The sequence below is a fragment of the Pristis pectinata genome, chromosome 2 (assembly GCF_009764475.1).
Source record: "Pristis pectinata isolate sPriPec2 chromosome 2, sPriPec2.1.pri, whole genome shotgun sequence".
Classification (NCBI taxonomy): domain Eukaryota; kingdom Metazoa; phylum Chordata; class Chondrichthyes; order Rhinopristiformes; family Pristidae; genus Pristis; species Pristis pectinata.
Genome location: NC_067406.1, coordinates 45,754,015 through 45,767,758, shown reverse-complemented (window position 1 = coordinate 45,767,758; position 13,744 = coordinate 45,754,015). Strand labels below are relative to the sequence as shown.

Sequence of the window (13,744 nt, the reverse complement as noted above, 5' to 3'; positions counted from 1 at the left end):
TGCCATGGCTGAGATACAAATGGCCATGGCCAAAATTAATGGCTTACAGTCTCATTAGCCTGTGATTATTTTTGTACATTAAAGTGAATGGATGGAAAATTGAAGGCTGGTAAATACTGTGCAAAACCCTCCACCTATTATATTTAGACTGGCTTACAATAGTTTTTTATATAGTTTAAGCCATAAGTAAGTACACAAAAAATTAAGTTGAAGTTGTTAACATATGATAAACAGAGACAGGAAGAAGCAAGGGAAGAAATAACAGAGGAGGCTATTAGTTTCCAACCTTTGTGGCTACAGGTGTGGACAGAAAGGAGTAGATTGACAAGTGCATTTGATGTGGTGTACATGCATCTTAGCAAAGTGTTTGACAAAATCTCACACAGCACACAGAATAGAAAAATAAAAAAGAAATATGGGATCAAGGGAAAATAGCACTGACTTCAACATTTCTCCAATGGGTAAAATCAAAGGATAATGATTGATTTAATTTTTAGTAACTGGAAGACTCTGTGTAATGGGATTCTGCAGGGCAGAATCAATGAGTTGGAGCTAAATGCAGAAGCCATCATTAAGAAGATTGCATGTGATACTAAAAATAGCAGTGTCAATATTTTGATAGTGAGGAAGAAAGGTGGAGATTGAAGGCAGAAAATAGTTGGCTGAAGTTTAATCGATAGATTGATTATATGGACACAAAAGTGGCAAATGGAATCTAAGTCAGAGGTAATGCATTGAGAAGTCAAGCAAAGCAAGGGAATTTACAAAGACTTGTAGGATAATGAGACATAAAGATGGAAATAGAGATTGAAGTCTGTCCTCAAGGTTGCAGTGTAGATTAGGTAATTAAGACAACAAAGTATGCTCCTCTCTAACAGCTGAGGCATAGAATATTACAGCTGCAACTATATAAAATATGATTGTACTAGAAAGGATTCAAAGGAGATTTAGAAAGATATTGTCAAGTTGGAAAACTTTAGTTATGAAAAAATATTGGCTAGGCTGTGGTTGATTTCTTTAAGCCAAGGGGTCAGAGAGAGATTTAATGGAGGTGTATAAAATTATGAGAAGCTTAGGCAGGGTGAACAGGAAGTACCTATTTCCAAACCAGAGGGTAATAGTCAGGGAACATGTTATTGGTAGAAGGATTATAGGGGAGTTGAAGCAAAAAACAAATATCCAAAGAGATGCAGGATTCTGGAACTCACTCCACTGCCTGAAAGTGTGGTGGAGACAAAATTCTTCATCACATTTAAAAAGAATTTGGATGAGCATTTTAAGTGTTGCAAACTAGAATATAAAAGCACCAAAAGCTAGGAAGTAGCCCTTATTTGACTGGCATAGACACAATGACCTCTTCTTGTGCTGCAAATTTCCATGATATTATGTGCTCAATGATGCATTCAATAGTTCACTATGATCAAATTTTTTCTCAAGGTTTTTAGAGTTTTTTCCTAACTTTATGTACAATACATTGTAGATGGCATGGATTTCTACCTCACTTGTGCATCTAAAATCCATGACCTATCATGGTGAAGTAAAGCTTCCCTTTGAACTTGACTTGTCTCTCATTGCAGAACTTATTAAGCGAATATGCAAAAAACACAAGACATTTTTTCCCCAGAGGGGAAGAAAAAACAAAATGCTGGAGAAACTCAGTGGTCAGGCAGCATCTGTGGAGGGAAATGGACAGTCGACGTTTGGGGTTGAGACCCTTCATCTGGATGCTGCTTCCACTGATGCTGCCTGACCTGCTAAGTTCCTCCAGCATTTTGTATCTTGCTCCTGATTCCAGCATCTGCAGTCTCCTATGTCTCCATTTGTTCTAGAGGGACCAAGTTCATATGTTTCTTCCTTTCTGCTTCTCCCCAATCCCCTTTACCCTCCTCCTAAGAATAATCAGCATAGGTAAATAGTGTGGTCTTCTAAGTGAACAACAGATACTGATATCAGTTACCTTATTTGATTCTGATAGATGTACTTTAGTCGAATCAAATGTGTAATCGATCTGGCTTTCTTATAGAAATGAAATTAACAAAACCATGCAGCCTATAATCATAGAAACACAATTCAGTAATAGTTGCCAGAAGCTCCACTTTATGTAAATTGGGTTGTCTTTGTATTTTTGAGATGGGGGGAGGAAACAGAAGGGAAAATTAATCTGAATTTAATTTTTATGTGCTATTTAATTGTTTTGATTAAAGTCAATCAAACATGACCAAGACTTCAGAATGTGCATATGGCATTATGTGACTTTAAATCAAGTAATTCCATTTGTGAATGGGCGCAAATCCAAACAAGAGAACAAACCCTAATGGAAGGAAGCAAACCATTCAAGTGCTCATTAAGGGAACAGATCTCTTCTGTACCATCATTGGGAAGCCTGCTAAAGGCGGCAACATTGACTGCATTTCTCAATGTCTTGCAGGTGGTGCCTTTCATGATTTTTTGGAGAGTACATTCATAATTGCTCTGATATTTCCCCAAGTGTCCATTTCCACAACTACAATGTTCCTGTGCACAATCCAGCACTCTTCAAATTAAATCACCGCAAGTGGCCCCACTATTTCCATCAGCTGTTACAGTTTTGAACTGCTATTTTAAGAGCTCAATCAAAATAATATCCTGCAGAATATCATTATGGCACTTTGCATGTGACCTGCAAAATTATATGTCAATAACTGTGCTAAAAGCCTGTTAATTATGCACACAAAACCTTAGGAGAATGAGAATCACTCCCCTAACTTGGATCCACTGCCCAGTCTTATTTTAACAATTACAAATCAACATCATTTATGTTCACCAAGATAACCTTCATACATAGCCAAGACCATCATCCCAACTTGCGCATGCTCAGATTCTTCTTCAAGGAATTCAGCGTTTACACAAGTTGAATTGCAAAAAAAAAAGAATGAATATTGATATCAAATTAACACCTCCTCAGGCTACCCAATGTGCTTCATATGAACAGAGGTAAAAGCAACTCATATTTCTAATCATTGTATCACTAACTCTAACAATGTGAGCCTTTTGTATAGAATGCATTGGTCACTTTCTCACCAGAAACCTGTGCCGACTTACTTTCACTTCTGCAAATAAACTACATAAGGTTTTATTTTAAATAGAACGAGGCATTAGTTTTCTATGTTATCTGAATAAGGATACAGTATTTCTGCAGGACTGCACTGAGTATTAGTCCAGTCATAGTAATTTTTCTGGAGTGGAGCATGATCCCTTAATCTTCTGATTTCAAGGCAAAGGAAACAACAACTAAGTTAATGGTGTGAGGCCACACTGAGCTTCCAAAGAACAAGGGGCAAATCAAGATGAATGCATTGTGTATCTCATTCTACTTGGAGTGTGGGAATGTAGAATTGTCTCTTATAGTTAGCGGTAAGTATAATTGCCTTGTGCAGTTCTGCTGTTCCTACTAAATTGTACATGAATTGCTTAACTGAGCTGCGTGGTCATATTCAGCAAAACTAAATATTTACATTAAAATACAAACTTCAACAACCCACAACAAGAATTTCACATTGCTTAAACAATAAATACTGTGGTGAGTAATGTTGAAGAAATAGCAAGATGCTTTAAATGAAATGGGCAGGGTTATGCTTTCTGAATAGTTCAGACAAGTATAAGTGCAAGATTAGGCACCAAGCCATAAATAAAACTTATATTTACAATATTTTGTGGTTTGTGTTCATAGTCTAAATATAAACCACTTCACATAAGATTCATAAAGAACCAATGGGCGAAAATGATCAATTCAGAGACAAGAAGTCATTTAATTTGCTTTGAAAAACATGTATTTAATTGAAATAATAATCCCTACAAGACACCTGCTTTTGCAGGCACAGCAGTCAAAATCCACGCTTCCATCCCCCACCATCAAGAGATGGTTTACAGCTGCTCCGCCTCATCTGTGCCTATTTGCATCTGCCAGATTGACTAAAAATGATTTGTGCGTCTCATTCTCCTGTTTGGGGTTGGTCACTTTCATCACATGAGCTCTGTAAACAGCTTGTAGGCAGCCAATGTTATAGTCCGACTGATTAGAAAAAGCGCAGGTATGTTTTTGTTCCAGAACAAAAGAAATCAAGATTCAATACAATATCTCACATACAAAAACTCACAGTAAATCATAACATACACAAGGATTGGATACAATGATGAGCTGCATAACATGCAATAAAATGTTATAATACAAATATTGAGCAGATTGAGAATTCAAAATAAATGAAAACAATGTTCTTGAAATAGGTTATTTCACCATTACTATTGTACTATAAAGCAAAATATTTAACATGGTGAGTTAAACACTACTATAATCCACTATGACATTCAAAACAAACATAGCAAATAAGAAATTTAACACAAATAGAGATTTAACAGATAAATAGCATGATTTAATATTATATAAGATGGTACAAATGAAGTTAACATGCAATTTATATATAGTGTGTAGTTGATTTCCAATAAACATTCCATATGACCTAATTATGACAGTCACCATCTATATATGACTTTTAACTTAGAGTCTCCATTACACTGGGTTCACTGCATTCTGCACACAAAGCACACAACAGAAGCCAAAAATCTGAGTCCATTTATTTTAAAAAGTAATTTAACTTGCTAGATCTTCTAGGGTTTCTAAAATGATTGAGAACCATCTCAGTCTGTTAAACCAGCTTGCTAGACCATCAAAAATGCTTGCCATTTTAAAATATACTCCACCCAGAAATGCAGCGTGGCACTTCAACACAAAACACACCACGTCATTAATGGAGCATTAAATCACCACTTGTCATTTAATACCAGGCCACAGCACAAGGATAAACCATTTCGGATTCCTCCTTTTAAATTAGTAGAAGAAAAGAACGATATTTATACCCCTTCCCCCATTTTTTCCCATTATGTGCAGCAGTAATGACAGAAATAAAGAATGATATAATGGCAGCTGTCAGACATTACAACTGAGCTTTAAACAGACATCTGAATTAGTCACCAACTACACACTACCAGAATGGCTTGTCATGCACTTAAATCTCCACAACATCTTAGCCCGTAATATAAACAGCAGCCATGACAGCACTATGGTGAACAGCAATGACACCCAAAGATACAGCATAGTAGCTTCCATACAAAAATCCTCTGCATTACTAACCACAGCAGCTACACAGAATAATTTTCTGGATTATCTCAGTAATATCATTGATTTTAACCGATTGAACATAATACTACAGTAATTTAATCTGTATTGACACTCTTGACAGCACTAACAGGTTATCAGAAAAAAGACAGTGAGCAAAGGAAAAAATATGCATCGAAAAGATGCGAGCTTAATCTCCACCCTACCATGCCTTTTGTTCAAGATCTTCTCATCTTTCATCACTATCGTTTCACAGCCCAAATTACCTTTTGTTGTCTTGATAAGCACCAGAACCACAAATTTTACATTTAACCTTATTACATAACCATACTATGGCAGAGCAGCTATTTATTTAATAGCAGCTATAGCAATGCAGTGGACTGCGCAAACACAGTGCTAGTGCTGCTGCTTGCTAGAATGATCTAACGTCATCATTTAACAGGCATGCCCACAGCCTGCAACTGCAATCAGTGCCTGAGACCTTGGAATACAATTAAGCTTAGAGTTAAAAGATCAGACCACAAATCTTCAGAGAAAGGCTAGCTAAAACAAACAAAATAGTTTACCCTGTGATTGGATGTTATTGTTCCAATGCATAATAATGTGAATCACGTACAAAAACATTTTAATCCAATAAGATAAAAGCAGTTTGCCAATCAGATAAAAATACAACCATTCTTTCCATCTACTTGCAATTAGGCTTCACTTAGATTGTGACAGTTTATTGAATATATCAATGGCTGTCTAAATATTATACTGCATACTTGATGCTGGCTTTAATAAACTCAAAATTGTCGATATGCTATCCAACAAAAAACTGCTCCATACAACACATCGCAGCAGCAATTCTTTCCCTTGTTTATGTTCTTCAGCATTTTTGGTCTCTTAATAATGAAATGGTACCTCCTTTATAGATGGGATTCTTCAACACATTTGGCGAAGCAACTCTTTATCTGCCTGATGCAAAGTGCACTGAATAGCACAACTAATTAAAACTTGCACACATTTCTTCAGACTAGAACCTAATACTTATGAACAGGCTTCTCAATTTCCCACAGGATGGGGAGAGAAAGATTATTGTACAGGCACAACTACACTCAAAGGACTTTACGTTTTGTGAAATGAGGCACAAACATGAATAGCTTTAAGCAGACTGCACAATGGACTGCATTCGTTAGCTTTCTAAATCAGAATGTAAAGGAACCAACCGAGAAAGTTTTTTTTTAAGTTTACTCATTTCTGAGATCTGCACTTCACTGTCAAGACCAGCATTTATTGCCCATAGAGGTGGTGGGGTGCCTTCTTGAACTGCTGCAGTTCTACAATGCTGTTGGGTAGGAAAGTCCAAGATTTACATCCAGCGACAATAAATGACCAGAGATCTATGTCCAAGTTAGGACATTATGCAATCTGAAGGAGAACCTACAGGTGTTCCCCATGAGTTCACTGCCCTTGTCCTTCACTTTGGCATGGGTTGCTGGCTTGGGTGCTGTTGTTGCAGTTGCCATGGCAAAAAACTGCAGTGCATCTTGTAGATGGGACACACAACCATTGTGCACAGGTGATGGAGGGAATGAAAATTTAGAGTGATGGATCAGTGCCAATCCAGGGCATCAGGCTTGTGACTTGTGCCTTGTAGACTGTGGAAAGATGTCAAGAGACGAATCATTTACCACAAGATACCCAGTCTCCAGCCTGCTCTTGTAACCAGGTATTTAGAGGCAGCTGTCCAGTGAAGTTTTTGGTCAATGTTGACCCCCAGGATTTTGATTGTTGAGAATATAAGTTCCTCTGCCCACATTTATAATGGAAACCATGCAAGTTGCTTTGCTTTAATTGTACCCATCTCCCAAATGCAGGTGTCACAATATCACTCGCATGTACGTTACTTTCGTTAAAGTTTACATTATAAATGTGGACAAATACATTAATAATGGAAATATAAAAGCAAGGTCAAGATGATTATTGAGTTGAAACATTTTCACTACTTATTAAACATTTGATATATTGCTTTAGTGTATTATTTATGTAGTATAAGCATCATATGTAAGAGTACAGTAGCACTGCAGTTTGAGAAACTGTATTTATGCTTTAATAAATTCAAGCTACAAAGATAGAATTACTTGCAAATATTTAAATATATCACAGAGCCTTTAAAAGCATGCATTTTTAAAATCCATACAATTTCCAAATCTACTTTTTCAATAAAACAGCTATTTTTGAATCATTTGTTATTTTTCCAACAAAACATAATAATTTCAGGTTGATGAAGTAAACATCCCCCAAACAGTACAGTATAAACAGAGCTTTCTCATGATAAAAATGAATATCTGGGACCATACCCAATATATGCCAAGGTCCTTTGATGAAAGTACTTTCCAAGTACCAATCACATTTATAACAAGAGGCTAAGACCATATTACAGAAATATATCTGGACATTCAAAATCAGCATAAACTTTCAATAAGCACATTTTCTTATTTCTCTATGGCCCTGCTTCCCCAGGGCCTCTTCTAGGATACCACTCCAGCTACAGTTATCTGCTGCTGCTGGGAGCCCACTCCCTCACTGCTGCTGCCAAGACCCTGCTCCCTATGCTGCTGTTTCTAGAACCTTGCAGCTTTTGCACCTGGGAGGACTCTGCTCCAAACGCTGCTTCTACTGTGATTCTCCTCCCAATGCTGCTGCCTCCAGCATCCCACTCCCATTGTTAGTTTCTCCAGATCCTATTCTTTGCCACTTCAAGCACCCAGCTCCCACTGCTTTCACGTCGAGAACCCGTGTCCTGGAGCTACTGGAAAGAAGTGCCCGTTGGGGACCAGTAGACCACAGGACAAATGCTGGATTTCACAAATGCATTTGTTACTTCTTTTGCCTTTGAGCAAAAGATTCTGTCTATATAGTACAAAATTCTGTTCAAATGAGACCTCTGCATTAAAGTAAACCTATTGATTCAACATTCCCAACAATAAGTTACACTGGAAGGGAATGCAGCATCTCTAATTAACTAATGTGTATTTCTGTCACAGAATTATAGCTCTAACAGCTCAACAACTATTCTGGAGCCTTCCAATTGCAGAAAGCTCTGGTCCTGGCCACAACGGCCTTCATTCTCTTGTGCACATGATTTCCAGGGAGCTGCCGTGATCTTTTTATCATGGAGCAGTCCAAGCTCTCTGAAAACATTCTATCTGAAAGTAGATTCAAGCTTTGACAACCTGAAGAGCTGCACTTGTGTGACAACATCTGACTGAAACCCAACCAATGAAGCTCAACAACTTTACATTAAATGCCAGATATTTATCCAATGTGAAACTGAACAAGCCACCAATGTGCTGAGGGTATGTTTCGGGTGCCTCAGCAGATCTCAATGTGCTCTTCATAGGATGCATAGAATGATCCAGCATAGCATGCTACCTTCTGCACTAAACTGTGCAACAGCAATATACGGAGCTGCAATATGCCGAAACACATTGACCATGGATGATTCCAAGAATGAAGATGAGGACAAAGGTGATGATACAACGCAGCAACAGTTGTTTGTATTTTTGCCTGGAATGCACTTCAATTGAATCAATAGATTTGTGACCATTACATGTTTTATACTCCTTCTGCCCCCACAATATCAATAATACAAAGCATTCCTGCAAATAACCAACTCCTACATGCACACCCACCACATAAATTCATGTTTAAAACCCAAATCCATCCAAAAAACAGAAACAGGAACTCAAGTAATTGAAACATACTAACTGAATTCATGATTTCACTAAAGAGCAGAAACTCCTATTCCTTCTATTCATTAACCATATAGAATCTTGTCTATAGCTTCACAGAGCTAAAAATGGCTACTCAGTACCTACTCAGTGTGGTGCTAAGGTATCTTTTGGCATCCACATTGTAGTGTAGCAGTTAGCATAATGCTATTACAGCACCAGTAACCCGGGTTCAATTCCATCTGCTGTCTGTAAGGAACTTGTATGTTCTCTTAGTGTCTGCGTGGGTTTCCTCCGGGTGCTCTGGTTTCCTCCCACATTCCAAAGACGTATGGGTTATGAAGCTGTGGGCATGCTATGTTGGCGCTGGAAGCGTGGCGACACTTGCAGACTGCCCCCAGAACACTCTATGCAAAAGATGTATTTCACTGTGTTTCGATGTACATGCAACTAATAAAGATATCTTATATTAAGATTTGTGTGGACTCACTCGATAACTATGATCTTTCATGCAGTTACCTACTCTATTAAAATAAGACACTGGCATAAGACATGCTGAGATGGGCTAGTGGATACAGCATCTATGTCCAGCTGAGCGCAACCAGACCTATCAACTTGACACTTGTCTCTGCCATCAGTATTTGCTCTTACTCTTCCACTGCCAGTAAGTTGTCACACTGGTCATCCATAGAAATTACCAACATCTAAGTGCCAGAAAGATTGTAGCTACAATCTCATAAATTTTGTTTCTTGTCATCTTTCCTCCAGATGACCACTATCTAAAACTGTACCAGATACTTAGTAAGAATTTTAAACAATTTGTTGTGCAAACCAATTTGGTGAGAAGAAGATTATTCAGATATCATGACAAATGAGTGTCACATACATTGAACATAGCAGATTCATGATCCAGGTAAATACAATGTTATTATACCATACTGTACCAGTCCAAATGGATGGTGGCATTGTTTCTATGCAATTTCCATAAGTTTTCCTTGATTAGCCTGATTCTTTTATTACAGGTCTGCACTCGGGGTGTCCTCTGCCATTCAGCAAACAGAAAATCATAGGCTGAAATACTCATATCCCTTAAAGCCACAATTCTACAATGCAAAGCATGGGATCCATATTGCATGGATTCGGAATTGGCTTGCCCTCAGAACGCAGAGCACGGTAGTAGTTGGAGAGTATTCTTCCTGGAGATTGGTGACTAGTGGTGTTCCGCACAGAACACTCCTTTCCAAACCTTCATAGCTGAGGCATGGCAGGGTCAGCTCAATGCCAGCAGGCGCCACATCAGTGCGAATTATCTCCACATGTCTTATGAGGAAAAGTTGAGCGAGCTAGGGCTTTTCTCTTTGGAGCAACACAGGATGAGAGGCGACTTGATAGAGGTGTATCAGATTATGAGAGGCATTGATAGATAGGACAGCATCCACCTTTTTCCCAGGGTGGCAATGGCCAATACCAGAGGTCATCCGTTTAAGGTGAGTGGAGGAAAGTTTAGGGGAAATGTCAGAGGTAGGTTTGTTTTTTTTAAACACAGAGAGTGGTGTGTGCCTGGAATGCACTGCCGGGGGTTGTGGCAGAGGCTGATACAACAGGGACACATAAGAGACTCTTAGATAGGCACATGGATGTAAGCAAAGTGGAGAGTTATGGGCTGTATAGGAGGGATGGGTTAGATTGATTGTGGAGTAGGTTTATATAGGTCAGCACAACATCGTGGGCCGAAAAGCTCGTACTGCGCTGTACTGTTCTCTGTTCTATAATTAAGCATATGATTTTTCCCAAATAAGAAAGCATTCTATCAATGCTAATGTGCTCAGATTCATTTGTAAACAGAAAAATAAATAAATTACACAAACATTGGAAAGCATAAACATTTGTCAATAAAGTTTCATATCCTGGTGCCTTTTTATTTCACAACCATGTATGTGTTCTTCAAAGTCCTGGTGTTACATTGCAGTATCCCCTCTGTAGCTGTTGTCTAGCGCTGGAAGGCTGCTCCCTTTCATTTTGAGCCTGCTCATAAATCCTTTCTGACCCAGGAGAACCTCTAAATAGGCTGGCTTCAGATTGCTTCCTAGGACCAATTCAGAGAACCATCTGGAATTAGAGACTGTAGGCCACAAGTGAGCATTCAAAAGGCTGTGGGCCACAGGTTAGCCTGATAGCTTGCCATTATGGTCTTTATCAGAGTCCTCTGGGGCAGTATGGATGCATGGGTTCTTCCACTGGTGAGTCCCTGCACTACATTCCATGCAACTGGTCCCTGATTGGAGCCCATTATCTCCCTGTATCATGAGTCTCGCAAAGCTTATTGGTTCATCCCTCCCAATTCTGAGGTGATGCTATGAGGTACAATGACACATTGTGAACATTGTCATCATTAGCATTATTATCCTCTCTGCTTCCACCATCCCCTCCTGCTCTGAACCCTCCTTATAGAGTCATAGATTCATAGGGCAACATGCTCTTCAGCCCACCAACTACTGACCACCTATTTACACTAATCTTATTTTATTCTCCCTACGTTCCCATTCTACCTCTCACCTACACACTAGGGACAACCTACAGTGACCAATTAACCGACAAATCTGCACATCTTTCGGATATGGGAGGAAACTGGAGCACCTGGAGGATACCTACATGGTCACAGGGAGAACATGCAAACTCCACAGGGACTGGTGGTCAGAACTGAACCTAGTTCGCTGGAGCAATGAGGCAGCAGCTCTGCTTGCTGTCCCACTGTGCCACACAGGGATGGCCCATCCGGTAAGTATGGAAAAAGACAGAAGATGACTGGACTTGAAAGCTGTGTCCAAAACACCTGAATGGTGATGAAACAAAAAAGATATTAAGATCGATGCTATTGGTGATTGACTCTTAGCGATCTCACTGAAAAACTGTTGGGTCACATATCTGGCAGATTGCATGCAGCACTTATGGCAGTGTGTATCAACAGCAAAGGCTGGATATTTGTGATTGTAATGCAGTGGTATCCCATTAAAACATGTGTCATTAGTAATCTAAATTTATGACAATAAATTGATCAGGTTTTTTTTACACTCTCACAGGATCAATTACAGGGCGACTTTGCTATGTGGCTAAAGGTGCATGATCAGTCTTTGGTAATTGGATTTATCATTAAACTAATTAGCTTACCAAATGCCATTTCAGATTAGAGTACAGCACACCAGTATTACTGATAATCAGCCCTACTTTGGACACAGCTTTGGAATCCCTGGACTTGCTGACATAGCAATTCCCAAACTATACAGGAACAATTTTGGTACTGTGTATGCATAGTGCCAAATGTACAGAAGAGGAGAATTATGTTGGACACATATTTTAATAATTGAATGAGAGAAGAAAATAAAACCACCCCTTATTACCTTGTACTAGTCAAAGGATGAAACTGACAATGAGCAATAAAACCACAGAAGATGATGAAAGGCATCATAACCAATTTTATTTCTTCACCAACATCAATCTGATTAAGTTTCAGCACAGCTAACGGATCCTTTAGGAAGTTCAATGGTGGAGGTTCACAGCGCAGAATGATTTACAATAAGGAATGTGGTTGTCATGGGGGGCAGTGTCATTAGAGAGACAGTGTTTTCTAGAATTGCGAGTGCAAGTTCCAAAGGCTGTGTTGCCTCCCTGATGCAAGTTTTAAGGACATCTCCTCAGGACCGGGAGGAAAAGATCCAGTTGTCATGATTCACATGGGAACTAATGACATAAATGGGACAAAGAAGAAATATGAGCAGCTGGGGTTTAAATTAAAAAGCAGAACCACAAAAGTGATAATTTCTGGATTAAATCCTGGTCACAAATAAATTGGCAAAGGGTGAATAAGATCAGAGAATTGAATACGTGACTCAAGTATTGCTGTGGGAGAAATGGGTTCTAATTCATTGGGCAATGGCACCAGTACTGGGGAAAAGGGAACTGTTTTGTAGAGATGGGGTTCACTTGAATCAAGTTGGAACCAGAGTCCTCGCCAGTTGAACAACTAGGACTATAATAGATAAGGCCTTAAACTAAATACTGGGAGAGATGGGTTCCAATGAAGGAACATTCAGAACATTAAAAGATAAAGGACAAAGTGATAATGCAGGGTAGCAGGTTTAGTAACCAGAGTCTGTCAAGAAAGAGCAACACATATAAACAGCCATATTTTCAGTTAGATCAGAGTAGGGTAAAAGAGAGACAGCAATGAAGGCCCTTTAACTGAATGCACATAGCGTTCATTGAAAAAAATAGGTGAATCACTGATTTGAATAGAAATAAATTGGTATACTCTAACAACTATTACAGAGACAAGGCTGCAAAGTGACCAGAGTTGGGAATTGAATATTTCTGGATACTTACCTTTTAGAAAAGATAGGCGAAACAAAATGGAGATGGGGTAGCCCTGATATTAAAGACAATGGAGAGGAAGGATCTCAGTTCAGAAAATCAAGTAGTAGAATTAGTTTGGGTGGAGCTAAAAAACAGAAAAAATTGGTTGAAGTTCAATATAGGCTCCCAAGTAGTAGTGGTAATCCACGTGTAACGTGTGTAATATAATAACCATGGAGGATTTTACTGATAGACTGAACAAATTAGCCACAATACCACGGACAACAAATTTGTGAGAAGCATACAAGATACTTTTCTAGATCTATATATAGGTCTAGTTTGCCCCATTGAAAAAAGGTTGTTTGATGATCTAGTAGTTAAGGGAACTTAAGGAAACTATGGTCATTATGTGATCAAATTTTATATAAAATTGAATGTGATTTGCTTCGATCTAAAACTGGAGCCTTAAAACTGAGCAAAGCACACTACTAAGACATGAACTGTGAGTTAGCTAAGGAACTCTGGA

At 38.7% G+C, this 13,744-nt stretch overlaps 1 protein-coding gene across 5 annotated transcripts in view; it reads right to left on the bottom strand.

Moving 5' to 3' along the window:
* The window catches only part of rusc2 (RUN and SH3 domain containing 2), a 75,866-nt gene that overhangs the window by 44,115 nt on the left and 18,007 nt on the right, over nucleotides 1-13,744 (bottom strand). For 3 of the 5 annotated variants that reach the window (XM_052010295.1, XM_052010299.1, XM_052010300.1), the window contains exon 1: nucleotides 5,359-5,505. The exons of 1 other annotated variant lie outside the window; for it this stretch is intronic. The gene's annotated coding sequence lies outside the window, so the exon portion shown is untranslated. Of the gene's footprint in view, nucleotides 1-5,358; nucleotides 5,550-13,744 lie in introns of those variants that run through there. One more of the 5 variants, XM_052010298.1, reaches the window with a different exon arrangement.